The 14,513-nt window shown below is 42.8% G+C and overlaps 1 long non-coding RNA gene across 2 annotated transcripts in view; it reads right to left on the reverse strand.

The window, feature by feature from the left end:
- Positions 1 to 1,158: 1,158 nt before the first annotated feature.
- The window catches only part of LOC134484858 (uncharacterized), a 229,204-nt gene continuing 215,849 nt past the window's right edge, over positions 1,159 to 14,513 (reverse strand). Inside the window, exon 5 of one of the 2 annotated variants that reach the window (XR_015644968.1) lies at positions 1,159 to 1,235. This is a non-coding gene — a long non-coding RNA (uncharacterized LOC134484858). Of the gene's footprint in view, positions 1,236 to 6,501; positions 6,892 to 14,513 lie in introns of those variants that run through there. The other variant, XR_015644966.1, reaches the window with a different exon arrangement.

Consider the following 14,513-nt stretch of genomic DNA (forward strand, 5'->3'; position numbering starts at 1 on the left):
TCCAGAATATGGCTGCTACTTGAGCAGCAGATTCTCTAAACATGTGGCATCATCACACACACACACACACACACACACACACACACACACACACAGAGAGAGAGAGAGAGAGAGAGAGAGAGAGAGAGAGAGAGAGAGAGACACCCCTCAGCACTCAGTTGGCTAAAGAGGAAAGTCATAAGCTTAAGGCCACCCTCGGCTACAGAGTGTTCCAGAACAACCTGGGCTTCAGAGAGAGAGTCTATATTTCCCCACAATTCCCTAAGGAAAATCTGCAGACTGTTTTGTAGGATATGAAGTGCACAGTAGGCAGCAAGGAAAACTAGGGCCTGCGCTGGAAGTCTTCAAGAGAACATCTGAACGTGCGTGCCTTAGTTTCTGTGGGAGCTTCAATAAATGAACACAAGGTAGCTGCCATTTAATCAAGAGCACTTGCCCCTTTCAATGCTTTGGAGGCCAAAGATCTGAGTTCAAGGTGTTGGCTGTGTCACACCCCACACAGAGGCTCCACAAAGTATTCCTGACTTTCCATGCCATGGTGCTGGTGACATCCTCAGCCTGGGGCTGCATCAGATCAGCCTGTACATCAGATTCACCCTCATTCAACATTCTTCATGCTGACTCCCATAATTCAGCACAGGACCTGCTTCTTTCTGTGCCCATGAGAGTCTCCAGCTGGGTTCCTTGCTCTCCACGAGCTCAGTCCTTCCCTTCAAACACATGTTGGCTTTTCTCCTAACTATTGAAACTGACAGGTGCTCCACAGTATAATCTGTACTTACACAGGGCTTATAGGAAAACAACACCTTCACTCCAGCCAGCCTGTGATCTGTGGCCTTACATGAACTTGTCGAGTCTCACAGTCAGTGAAACAGGGAAGGCACCACTGTCCCCTGCCTGTTTAGTGCTTGAGAAGAGAGAGTCCTGAAAGTCTATCCTGTCCAGTTCACAGAGCCTGGAAGGACCAGGATAGAGCAGATCCAGATTCAGAGGACACTGGAGAGCACTGTCAATATCTCACTGTGTACCATCCACTGCGGGCTCTTGAAGGTGACAGACCCCTATATTTGATTTTAATTACAACTTCCTACTGGCATGCTTAGAACCAACCAGGGCAGAAGGCAAGATGGTGAATGGGGTATTGCTGCACTCACTCACCGCCTGCCTGGCTGACGGATGAATAGGCGATGTCAGATTGTAGGGGTTCTCCTGTCATCTTGAGTGGAGCCTGGTATCTGTAAACACAGTAGAGAAACACTAAGTGGTGTTGGGTTTAATTGAAATGAGATCTGAGAAGGAGGATTCAGAGCCAGCAATTATGCTCAGAAAGTGAACCCCTGCCGATGCTGTTTACATTCCCCTGGCTTTAAAGAAATCTGCAATGGAAATCATAAGCCTAGAAACACAGCTCTGTGGTGAGCCTTCAGTCCCCCAGGGAGAAGAGCGCTGTGGAGAAGGAAAAAACAAGCACAGACTAAAAGACAAGCCTGCTGGCTGCACCCACCCCACTTGACCTACAGGCTGACCACAGTTCTTTTTGACTTAACATGCCTGCACCAAAATGTATTATTTTGGCCTCTTTGGAACTTATTTCTACCCCACAGTCTCCTCTTGCCCCAGATCTAACATACGTATCATATGGAACATAACTCAGTGGTGAGTCTTCCTGCCACGGAAGGGCTGCTTAGGTCTGGTATGAGGGCACCCACTGTGCCCACCCAGTGTCTGCCATGCTTCAGGATGCTCACCCACCTATCCGCTCTTCCCGATTCCAGAGCTGCTCTCTGCAGGTTCCTTCCTCCAGGCCAAGGTCTCAGCATCGCCTAGGAATAACTCTGCCCCATGTCCTTCAAACCAAGAGACAGCTTTCAAATGCCTTTAGTCCTGGTGCCATAAACCCTCAGTCTTCCTTAACTGTGTCCAGCCTTATAAAGCACCTTCACAAAATTATTCTTTGTAGCATCTAGACACCTCCCACTCTGGTTACAGACCATTGAGAAGTCAATTGTGAACTGACTAGAAATCTTTCTTCTGGCTAAATGGCTTTCACAGATCTGGAAGGTTCTATGTGGGCCTTCTGGAGGCAATGACATCCATTTTTTTACCCAGACCTGGATCCTGCATGGTACAATACTGATGTGCCAGGAAAGTCATGCCTTTGGGTACAACAGTTCTATGATGTTTATAGGAATAACCAACCATATTCTGATTGGATTTAAGACCTTTTCCTCAGAAAGAATTTTACATTTGGTACCATAAACTTTGCCAAAAGCACATGACTATATATGAGGAGATCATATACTATGGAGGAACCTACTGGTGAACTAACTACCTTTCTGATATTTATGTTCTTATGCACACTGGGTAATGGCCAATGCAGAACTGGCTACCAAGTGCTGAGAAATATGAGCCATAGAGGAATATCCAATATCACTGCCACCCCTACCAGGATCAAGGGACTTCACAGAAAAGTGGGCAGAAAGACTGTAAGAGGCAGAAAATGGAGAGGAGTCTGTGAAATGCTGTCTTCTGGGCACACCATGGCTGAGGCACAGTCAACTCACAACTCTGGTTATTTGCACAAGACCAGTAAAAGATCAAGCCCGCCAACATTCAAGTGTGAGTGGAGGAAGGACTTCCAATATCCCCTCCCTAGCAGAGGAACTATTGCAGGTACATTTCTGCTGAGGGAAAGGAGTCACTTCCCACAGCAGGACACCAGTATGTTGCCCATGGCACACCCTATTCCCTTTTGCATATAGTAAGCACTGATTGGACTGAGGGATTTTTAATGATAATAAACAGCAAGGAATATAGGAAACAGGGAAATGAGTTGGTATGTCCCAGGCATATTAGGATATGGTCACATACCATTGTATACATACATAAGTTTTTCAAAAACAAAATTTTAAAGAATACTTTCTGGGCTAGGCATGGGAGCATCTGCCTTGAATCCACAGATCAGGCAGACAAAGGCAGGTTGCTATCTGTGAGTCTGAAGCCAGTCTGGTCTACATAGCAAGCTCCAGGCTAGCCTAGACTACACAGTGAGATCCTGTCTTCAAAACAATAAAAAGAACTCCAGAGTTATCATCTGCTGACTCTAGACCCCAATAGTAGTGAGTGATAAGAAATACATAACTTGATGGCTTAATCCAACAAGATTTATTATAACTCATGTAGAGTCCAATAAATGACTTCTATTGATGGGCATGAGGCTCCCTCATCACTCATATTTGTTCTCATTAGGACATCTAGTGATGGAGAGACCATAGTCCCATCTTAGATGCAACAACTATTTCCTTACACACACACACACACACACACACACACACACACACACGCATAAGCACATGCACACTAGAAGTTCTCTAAAATAAAGAAAATGGGCTAGGGGAAAATCTAGGTAACATACCAGTTTAAAGTTTGATCTCTGTAGAAAACTTGTCTGGCCATAGGACTGTCTCCATCCTGCGCTGGATGCTGTGAGTGCAGATTCAGCATTTTTTTTATAAGCATCTGGGAACCCATGGAAGGGGACACAGGAATTTTCCAACCCAAATCAGTAAGTGTTGGTTTTGAAATCCAGACCTACTTAAGGCATGTCTTCACTGAAGGTCAAAGAAGAGAAAGGCCATGCTGGTGTGAGGTGTCCCTGCAGAGGTGGGGGGATGGCTGACTGCAGATGCGATTTCTCTGGAATTTTCATGTTTTTAATATTTTAATATTCCAGGAGTGATGATAAAAAACCCACGATGTGAAAATACAGTCCTGAGCTGGGAGAACTCAGAGGAAATATTTGGAGAGCACAGATGAAATGGGCCATTTGGGGTCCACCTCACTGGGTCTTTAGAGAAACTTGCTTTATGGTTTTACATAAGTGGATTTCTGTTAAGCTTCTGCGTGCAAGACCTTGGGGGTTTTCTTGCAGGGAAGCTCTGATATGGCAAGCCGCACAGATTCGAACAGCATACCTGCTGGCCAATAGAAAAGCACAGAAGATGCCTGCAGTCACAAATTTTATCTTCCTGGGATTGAGCTCTCTCCACCTGCAGAGCACCTGGTGTGGCTAAGTGTGCATTGACCACATGCCATGTGTCCCAAGCCCTGCTCTTCCAGAAAGGTCCTGTGCCCTTGAAGAAACTGAAGCACGTCATCCATGGACACTTTCTAGACCACATTATGCAGAGCAGCCAATGCTGACTGCATTCACTTGAAGGTCTGGGTTGGCTGGTCTTATGTCAACTTGATGCAAGCTAAAGTCATCCGAGAGGAGGGAACTTCAACTGAGAAAATGCTTTCATAAGACTGAGCTGCAGACAAACCTAGAAAGCATTTTCTTAACTAGTAATTAATGTGCAAGGCCCCAGCCTATTGTGTGTAGTGTCATCCTTGACCTGGTGGTCCTGGGTTTTATAAGAAAGCAGGCTGGGAAAACCATGGGGAGCAAGTCAGTAAGCAGCACCCCTTCATGGCTCTGCATCAGCTCCTATCTCCCCTCCAGGTCCTTGCCTTGTTTGAGTTCCTGTCCTGACTTCCCTCAGTAAATAACTGTGATTTGGAAGCATAACCAAACAAGTCCTTCCCTACCCAAATTGCTTTGATCATGGTGTTTCATTGCAGCAGCTGTTATCATAAGATAGTGATGATCATGGGTTCATTCTCATAACACACAAATGCTTATGGATCTAGTGCTTGTTTCCAGCAACTGTGCACATATTCAATTTAACCTCTCCTTCAGTCATTTCTCGAAGTGACATCTTGCTCATCCTCACAAGAGTGTGAAGAACTGAGCTGAAAAAGCAAATGAGCCCAGTGCTGTCTGAGCTGTGTTTCAAGGACATAAGAGTTCATTGGGAAAGACGAGAAACATGCAGCTGTAAGGCAAACTAGGAGGCTCAAAACTAAATGATAAATTCCAGGAGAGGCACTAGAGAAGATGGCAGCCTAGCCTAGTAGGGGGTCAGCCGATGTGAACTGGAGCAGAGAGACATTCTCATATGCTCAGGTATTCGAAACCACAGCACCCAGGCAAGAAGCTGTGATTTCCAAATCTAGGAGCCCCACCGCACCACAGAAAGTTAACAGAGAACCTCAGGCAGGGATTCAAAACCATCAAACTCCATGACACTGTGACAGACCCAGTGATTCCAAGATCCATGATACAGCAGCTTTCAGGACTGGGAGCACCCAGGCTGGGAGAAGGGGAAGAGCAAGGAGAGAAAAGGGCAATTGCAATGATGTCAGGTTACTGCCGGGTTGAATCAAATCATGTCTGTCATCTATGACAAAGTCCAAACTCCAAAGGCCCATGAGTCTCCTTGGAGCTGTGAAGCAGCCATGCTTCCCTACAGTCCTGTGCTTTGGTCCCCTGCCTGTCCCCTCCACAGCCCTGTCTTGCCCTACAGCAATTCTTCCTCACTGTGTAATCTTATTAAAATGTATGCAGAAAAGCGTGTCTGCATCCTGTCATTTGAATTGACATGGATCTCACTGTGAAGACAACTGTTGCCTCCCAGGTCTCCAGTATCAGAGCAGGAAAGCCTTCAGTATTGACCTCCAGATGAGCAGCAGCATCTATAACATGAGCTCCTATAACACTGAGCCCCGGCTCCTCTAGCCCTTCCTCTGTCCAACTCCCCCAACAGCCAGTCTCTGTGAGAGCTCTGGGGTCATGCCATCTTTCTGTTCATTATCTGTGTGTCCCCTGGACCGTGCACACCCAGGGCAGCAGGGTGTCAAGACTCTGTTTCTCAAGCTTTCTGAGTAGTTCCTGTACTCACTGACAGATACCTGAGTGAACATTTGGTGAGAGTGATTGTCCAGAAGCTCATGACAGGCAGGCAGAGGTCTATTAACCTGTGTCTTCTATGGAGACGGGAGTGAGGGGGTGCTCTTGCTGGGCCCTAAAATGTTGAAAATGCCCTCCTTATCCTGGTGTTTATTTAATGGGCTTCCTATTTTCAGATTCTTTCATGTGAATCAATTTCTCCAAACTGCAATTCCTACCAATTACTCGAATGACTTTTAAAACACTTTTGTGCTTCCAACACTCTCACAATTTAGAGATAAAGAGAGCATTATCTCCAGCAGGCCTCATTTTGACCTTGGCCTTTTTGGACAGCATTTAGCTCTTGTCCCAAGGTTGACTCCAAAATCTAATAAAACCCCAGAACTTGGCAAAAGGGTGGTTTTAACTTCCCTCTGCTGCTAAAATCTCCTACTAAATCTAATTAAAGGTCTGTTATTCTTCTGCTCTGGAAACCTGCTAGGGATTCCCACACTCAGAGTGGCCTTACCCACAGCTGCGTATCTTACACATGCCTCTGTGAAGCACCGATTATTTCCTCCTCCATTTCAAAACTCATCAACATTCAAACACAAAAAGAGGCCCTTGCTGATGTCACTGATTTTCAACTCTGCTGCCAAATACTCTACAGAGCTGCAACTCCCCTCTTGCATCTGCATGTCCTCTGTGAAAGAAGATAGTCCTCCCATTTCTCATACAGAGGCTAGCAGGAGCCTTCGTGTTTATTTCTGTAGCTGAACATCCAACTCCTCGACTCTGAGCCATGGACAGCAGCCTGGCTTTACCTCCTAAGAGCTTCCTCCACAGCTTCCTGGGAGCGTCATACAACCCAGTGCTTAGCTCAGAAAGGAAGGCAATCTATCCATGGTTTCCAGGTGTTTGTTGTAGAGCACAGTGGGCTAGCTAGTTTTCTGTCAACTTGACACAAGCTAGAGTTATCTAAGAAGAGGGACTCCCAGTTGAGAAAATGCAACCATCAACTTGGCCTGTAGGAAAGTCTCTCGTGCATTTCCTTGATTGATAATTGATGCGGGAGGTCCTTGTAGCTCACCATGGATAGTGTTTCCACTGGCCAGATGATCCTAGATGGTAAAAAAAAAAGAAGAAAAAGAAAAAAAGAAAAAAAATGAGCAAGCCAAGAGAAGAAATCCAGTAAGCATAATGCTTCCACAGCTTCTGACTCTGTTTCTACTTCCAGGGTCCTACCTTTACTCCTCTTGGTAGCTGAAGTGGAAATGTCTAGTTTCTTTGGAAAGTTAATTACATCAAATGATGTTTTGCTGGGGCACGTAGGTGAAAAGATGTCTTGCTAAAGCAAACACAAGAAAGAATGTTTTCCTGAAGCAGACACAGATGAAAGGATATTTTGATATAGTAGACTTGTGAAAAAATGTGTGATGAATTTATATAAACTCCCATGTATTGGTTCACCTTACATAGATTGTTGAGCTCAACTTGTAATGATGCTATTGAGAGAAGCTCACCCAAGAACTGCTCATGAGGTTCCTGAGCACTTCTCACTTCTTTGGCCACATCTGCAGCCTCATCTCAGGCTGATTTCCTCAGGATTGAACTTCAGCTGCTGGTTCTTGCTTGGAGTCTGCCTGCCTAAAGCACTGCACCGTAGCTGTCAGTTTATGTGTGGTGTCTGCCTGCATACAGGACTGGTCTGCAGCTGCTGAGTCGTATATGGTGTTTGCTCTGGGACAGAAGATTCAGCTTGCTCCCAAAGAACTATTGCTGAACAGGTCCACTTCCCCCATGTCCTAATAACTTTCATCTTCCACTACATCTGCTGTGTTGTGGGCTAGAGAAGAGGTTGAACCCTTACTAAAGGTAGGTTGCAAAAAATTTATGCCTACAAGTAGTGGATTGTTGCTTAGAACAAGCTGAAATCAACCCTAAGTTTCTCCCTAAGTTGTGTTTGGTCTTGATGTATATTACTGCAATAGAATCCCTAACAAGAAATGGCCCCCAAACACACAAAAATGTAGGAATGTGCCCAATATTAGATAAAGATCCAATGATGTATTTATAATTAAAAATCAGCAATTAACAATTATTAAGTATTAGTATTTAGCTCAAATGTTAGAAAAAGTGAGCGTCAACCAAGGTGAATATGAGCATTTAAAGAGGACAGAGAGGGTTATATTTATGCACTTGGAATTTATGCACACATGTACACAAATACACAGTCACACATGCACGTGCACACATGCGCACACACACACACACAGAGTTAAGGAAAATTAGGTCGTGGATTTGAAACAGAGGACGTGGAGGTTGTATGTGAGGAGTTAAGGGGAGAAAACAGACAGAAGTGGTGTAATTATAATCTCAAAAATATAAAGATTACATAAAAGAGAAACAAAACTCAAAAGGCTTTGTATTTGCCAAAACTAATCTTAGTAAAATGCAAACAAACCAAAACAAAATAAAAACTAAAAATCCCTCAAATTTGGCAAGGTGAAAAAAAAATAGAAAGAAAAAGAAAAACCCCACAAATCCACAAGGTTTGTGAAAACTAAAAATTACCAGCAATGATGTAGGAAAATACCCTAGAGAAAACTATATAACATCTTAGAATGTGAGAACTGCACTATTAGAAGCAACGAACAGTTGGAAACAGGGTGAAATATTGGAAGCACAGCTACAAATGAGCAGACTCAGGAAGCAAATATTCACTACAATCAAAGCAAAACAAAAAGTCCCTCAGACAGACAGGTTCAGATGAAGACACTAACAATAGCAATGATTGGGGAGCAAATATTCCCACACTTTAGAATTGCTGAAGAACTAGAAGCAGAAACCTGGGATCAAATCTGGCATTGATTTTTTTTTTTTAAATACAGACAAAAACACTGTGACAGGGCAAGATAGAGCAGAGGCTCCTCCATCTTGTTTTCTTGCTGAGGCCACCTTAGCTTTGACTAGAATTTGATCTCCTATTGTAGGAACCTGAGGTTGTGATGCCCCAGCTAACTGATCTTAAACTGGCTGCGCATGCAAACACCCACTCGGATCTGCTGAGAAAGATACTGGGATGTGTGTTAAAACAAACACCTCACTCTAAACTTGAAGCTACACTTGGTCCCACATAATGGAGGGTAGTTCCTGCCCCCCCCCCCGAATAAAGACTTTCCCTTGGCTACAAAGTATGTCTGAGTGGTCTTCTCTGGTGGGTTCCCTGAAACCACAATAGAGGAAAGAAACCCCATGCTAAATCTACCTTGGCCAGAGAAGATCATCAGCTATATCAGAGATTCATCTAGAATCACAATACAAACAACATACCTTGGACAGACTGGGCTTACACCAACGCTGTGACTGAGACAAACGTTAAAAATATCTACCACCAAAATTCAAAATAGAAACTAGACAACAAAGAACTACTATATGTGTATTTAACTAAATTCAGTATACATCCGAGAGAACTCTGCTAGGGAGGGTACATTAGATTGTTTCTCTGATTGTAATGAAAAGAAAACCACATTTAAACCCACCACTAACTTAAGAAAAGTGGGGAAATTGACATTAAATTTGTGACCAAGAATGACATAGTAGATTTATTATTTATTTCAAGTGTTAGAGTCCAGGGTTTGCCCTAGAAACCACATGTATGCCGATCTCAGTCAGACAGGGATAGTTTATTGAGCATTCAGCCCAGGACTGATCAATCAAGGCCAATGACTAGACAGGGAGCTGATTGTGACCCTCCTTTAGCCAGAATCCTACAGAACTTTTAAGCCTGAAATCCATAAACATTTGCACCAAGCTATTCTATCAATCAGGATATAAGGATAGGTAATTTCCTTAGGACATGGCTTTGCTATACATTTATCCTGTTCCCATTGGTAGGGGTATCCAACTGTGGTAGGGGACTTGCCTTGTCTAACATTCATATCTAGCCAACCAGAATGTCAGTTACCCATGTGCATGTCTCTTTCTGTCAAGTAGGATGTCAGTTCCCAGGGAGGTCTTGGGAATTTAAACTTTACTGGACACCTACTTAAAATGGAAGTCTTATTCAAAATGGCTTCTTATACTGGTGCAGGTGTCTCTCTTTTGTTGGGGTTCACCCCAGGGGCAGCTTATAAAGGCTTATACCCTAAAAGCTTATACATAGGGGCAAGAAATGTTGCTAGGTGGTTGGTTCAGGTCCAATCTTATTGTTACTAATTATACAAAACAGTTCTGACTGAACTCTATTGTGATTGGTTTCTAAGAACACAAAAGCACAGAACATAAGGAAATATGCAATTAACTCGGCGTGAGAAAATTTCCTAGTAACAGTAGTAGCGATTGAGAAAGGTTCCTTGTAAGAGTGATATCAACATAAAATGTCTGACTAGACAGGCAGCAGCTACCCAGGCCTTAACATAAAGATTGTTTCTTTCTCTGGGTGCCCAAGGCAAGCAAGAATGCAGAAATAACTCTAAGGATGAGCCAGTCACTACATTCATAGGATCAAAAGCCTGGGAGAACCTAGAGTTGACTTTTTGGAAGTGATATGATTTGGAACTTTTCTAGAGGTGAAGTTGGTAGATGGAAACTACCACTAAAGTGTGCTCTGATCAGAGATGGATCTGAAAGAAGACATAGTTCATGGGTCAAAATGCAAAATATCTTAAAACACAAAATAAAAGGTTAAAAAGTGGGCATAATGTGTCTCTAGCAGACTGACTGATGTTGGACTCAAGAGCTGCTAAAAGCTGAAGTGACTGAGATCAGATGTTGCCTCGTCTAACATTCATGTTCTAACTTGATGACCAGGATGTCAGTTACCCGTGTGCATGTCTCTTTCTGCCAAGTAGGATGTCAGTTCCCAGGGAGGTCTTGGGAACTTAACGTTTACTTGACACCTACTCAAAATGGAAGCCCTACTCAAAATGGCTGCTTATACTGGTTATAAGACAGTATAAGACAGAAGCCCTGGGCAGAGGGGAGAAAACAGACAGACAGACAGACAGACAGACAGACAGACAGACAGCAGAGAAGGCTGATCTGATGTGACAGCTCAGCTTCCATGTCAGAGGGAAAACAAAGTCTGGTACATTTCACAAATAGCAAGAGGAAAACAAAGGCTCCCAAATCGATGAAACTTGTTGTGGGATATTTGGTCACACTGTGAACTCCAACACTGTGTTATTTACTGGAAAAAAAACTTTTTCTAGTTGTGGGGTGGCTCAATCTTACAACACACCTTTAATCCCTCTGGTTGGAATACAGATATGCCATTAATATAGCCTTTTAATTAATGGTAAAGTTAGTTTGTAGAAGGAAACACCATGTTTGAAAGTGATGTTCAGTTGAGAGGCAGATAAAGTGATGAATTAGAGGATGTTTTGACAGAACAATATGTGCCCAACTCTCATGAGAACAGAGGGAAAAGAGAGACTACTTAAGAACAGCACAGAGAGAGGGGGAGGCAGTTTTACTGGGATAGTCGTACAGAGATAGGCTACAGAGAAAGAACAAGATAGGTCCAGGTGAAGTTGGAATGAGCCAGAGACTGCGAAGGAGCCAGAAGAATAGAACAGATTGCTGCAGTTAGTTTGAGGTCAAGCAGAGCAATTCAGTCACTAGCTGAGAGAAACCAGTTTTAATCAGTCAGCTTGGAGAGGTGTTTGAGCCAGCGCAACTGAATTAAACCAGCCAGTCAAAGCTCAGAACTAGAAAGGGTGAGTTTATTCCACAGTAACTCTCAGAGGCTGAAAACATTCTACACCTAGATTAGATTATATGGAGGCTAGAAGCTTCCAGGGCTAGGCCCAGGTGAGCAAACAGAGGCGGTAAACCTTCAATATGACAATTACTCCAGTCAAGTAGAAGTTTCTTTTACAAAAACTTTAAATCATTGTCTTTTATCCCACTTACCAGTGTTAAGTTAAACTTTTAAAAAAAAATCTAAAGATGAAAAAGAAAATTAAAACGTTACTGAAGCGATTTGTGCTTGTGTCCACGTAAAGATAATCCTATGAGATGTTCCTACATGTCACACATAATTAGAAAGCATTACAACATTACAAATACATTTATGCACACACATACATGTGTATACACCTATGATAGCTAGCAGCTAACAGCTCTACCCTGTAAGAAAAAGGACTGACCCCTACAACTTCTCTCTACAGAAAATCTCTGGATCAGTTCTGAGGGAAACTGAAGCTGAGTCCTTGTTTTACTGAATTAGGATAGCTATTGCTAGTAAGGGACACAAAGGACTTTCGAGTGTGCATGGTAGCATATTTATGTACAAGGAGAAAGTAACCCTGTTTATGTCTAGAGTTGAATTTTCTTCTGACCAGGCAAAGTCAAAGTAGCATATGAATTCTGAGTTCGACTTCCAGAATAGCCATTGATCTCTCCATCCATCTGCCTGTCTGTGTGTCTGTCTGTGTATATATCCATTCACCCATCCACCATCCAACCACCTCAGGCTTGGGAAAGAACCACCACCACATAGCTAAAAATCATTCAATTCCTGGCAGAAATGTTGTTGCCTAGAAAAGGCATTTTTGTTGAGTCCTCAGCAAACCAGTAAGATTTTAGAAGGCACTCAGAAGAAAAGAGTAGCAGCAAAATATCCCCAGTGTAAAGGCTTCTTCACTGGTGGCTTAAAGAAATGAAGAGAAACAAGGTAGCAAGATTGACACAAGGAGAAACAAGGTGGCAAGATTGATGGGAGGAGAAACAATGTGCAAGATCAGCCCAGTCCCTTGCAGTATAGTGCAAGTTCATTCCCCTTCCCAAGCCTGAGCTTTCAAGTAAGAAAAATAATTGTCAGAATTCAAAATAATAAAGGAAGTTTACAAGAAGGTTCAATGGGTAAAGGCACAGGACACCGTGCCTCCTGTCCTGAGTTTGATCCCCAGGCCCCAAATGGTGGAAGGAAAAAAAACTAACCCTACACATTGTCTATCTACCTCCCAGAGTGCACTGCCACACATGACCACCACACACACATAAACAAACAGAATAAGGAAAATGATTTTTTAAAAATTAGGAAGGGTAACTTACAGAGAATCCCACAAAAATCTAGAACATAAAAGGAACAAGAAACTGTTGCACTCCTTACTGGAAAAGAAGAAATCACAGAAAAAGAGAGAATATGAAATTAGCTTATCGGAGCTTTGAAACAGTTACTTACAATATGCTCAGAAATACAAATATAATCAAAGGAAAAACTGAACATATCAAGAAGAAACATTGCACCTGACAGAGACTATGTGCTTATAGATCTTCATGCAGACATACATTATAGTTCTGTTGGCTCTGAGGTTAAAGAATCGATAATATAAAATTATATATTGGTTCACTGAGGAGAATATCAGCTGGACAACCCTACACAAATAACCGCAAACAATTAAGGAATGCCAAGAGTGGGAGAAACAGTTTTCCCCCATGAAGAGCACTTTAGTTGGTTGTCCAAAACCAAAGGTCAGTCCTTAAAAACATGAATGCAAGTGACAGTATACAAAGAGAGAGGGACAGAGAAACAGAGAAAGAGACACAGAGAGATACAGGGACAGAGGGACAGAGAGAGAGACAGAGAGAGAGAAACAGAGAGGAGAGAGAGAGACAGAGACAGAGAAAGATAGAAAAGGAATACATGTATATAAAACATGTGCATAATAACAATTGACAGAATATAGAGGCCATGCATTTGAAAGAGAGCAAGGGTGGGTATATTGGAGAGTTTAAAGGTAGAAGGGGGTTGGGGAAATGATGCAATTATATTATACTCTCAAAAAATAAAAGAAATAAATTTTAAAAAGAATCCACTAACTCACAAACTGGGGAGATGGCTCAGTGGATAAAGCACTTGCTGTGCAAACAGTAAGACCAGGATTCGGATGCCCAGAACACACGTGAAAGCCAGGCGAGCACTCAGGAGACAGACAAAGGGAATCCCTGGAGCAGGCTAGAGAGTCAGATTAGGCAGAACTGGAGCTCTCCAAGTACAAAGATACCCTGCCTCAAGAGAGTGGAAGTCCACTGAGGAGGATACTTGACATCTATCTTAGATTCCACATGCAGGAATAAACAAATGTGTGCTCACATGCACACACACATGTTTCTGTAAACATAAAAACACACATGCATGCACACCACCACATATTCGAGAGAAAGAATTCACTGGTATTTTGGTAGCTTGATGGGCCATGCTTACTGTAAGTAGTGAAACAAAATTATGTCTTTCATTTCAATAAAAGTTCTACAACTTAATTCATAAAGAAAGTAGTTTTAACTTGTCTGTTTCAATGGCCCTCAAGTCCTTGATTGTCCGTTTAACAGGGCCAAGGAGTGATGAAGAAGTTCAGTCATTTCTCCCTTTGAGAAATGGGGTCTGCAGACTGAATACCAATGACTTTGAAGTCTTGCTAAGTTTCACTTCAAGTAGCAAATGAAGCACAAACCTCACTTGAAGGAAATTGAAAATAGACAAGCAGCTACCAAGGCAGCTTCTAGATGTCTGGAGAAGATTAGTTACGGTCTAGCCCTTGGAAAGAAATTTGTAACATGATAGTAAGTGAGAATATATCCATCAGGAGAATTGGAAGTGCCTGACATTACAGCATTGCAGAATTCACCCGCAAATCCCCTGAAAACTTCTTGAAGAGCCAAATGGACCAAGAAGGAAGAAGAAACTCACCGCAATAATTAATCACCAGAAGGTTTAGAACTAAGGTCTTTGTTGTTT

The sequence above is a fragment of the Rattus norvegicus genome, chromosome 1 (genome assembly GCF_021556685.1).
Source record: "Rattus norvegicus strain SHRSP/BbbUtx chromosome 1, alternate assembly SHRSP_T2T, whole genome shotgun sequence".
In the NCBI taxonomy this organism is placed as follows: Eukaryota; Metazoa; Chordata; class Mammalia; order Rodentia; family Muridae; genus Rattus; species Rattus norvegicus.